A 495-nucleotide genomic window follows, 5' to 3' on the forward strand; every position below is an offset into this window, starting at 1 on the left:
ATGGAAGTCACTTTAACTTGGGTGAGTCCTGTGGCTTCGAATTGGGTAGAACTCAGTTGCAACTGAGTAACTGTACAAATTGTCTCAAGCAAGAGAATTTATTGGCTTATGAAACTAAGGAGTCCTGTGTATATTTGACTTCAGGATGATTGGATCCAGGGGTTCAAACAATGTCATTGGAACTCAACTCCCTCCCATTTCTCTGTGTTGACTTCCTTCTGCAGCAGGCATTCACTTTAATATCCTATTCTCTCAGCAACCATAGAGGACAGAGATTGTCTCTACCCAATACTTCATAAAAAATAAAATATAAAACATTTTCAGTCAGTGGTGCCCTCCCCCCTCCCCACCGTGGCTCTGCCTTTCCCCACCTCTGCAAAGACTCAGGAGTCAGGGAAGATCTGGACTTCTTTGCCTTATTTCCAGGATTAAGCAGTTGCCATTTTGTTGATCCCTTTGTATCCCCTTGTTCTGTCAGGTTTGAAGTTAGGAAAT

Source organism: Trichechus manatus, unplaced genomic scaffold (assembly GCF_000243295.1).
Source record: "Trichechus manatus latirostris isolate Lorelei unplaced genomic scaffold, TriManLat1.0 scaffold00025, whole genome shotgun sequence".
NCBI classification, from domain to species: Eukaryota; Metazoa; Chordata; class Mammalia; order Sirenia; family Trichechidae; genus Trichechus; species Trichechus manatus.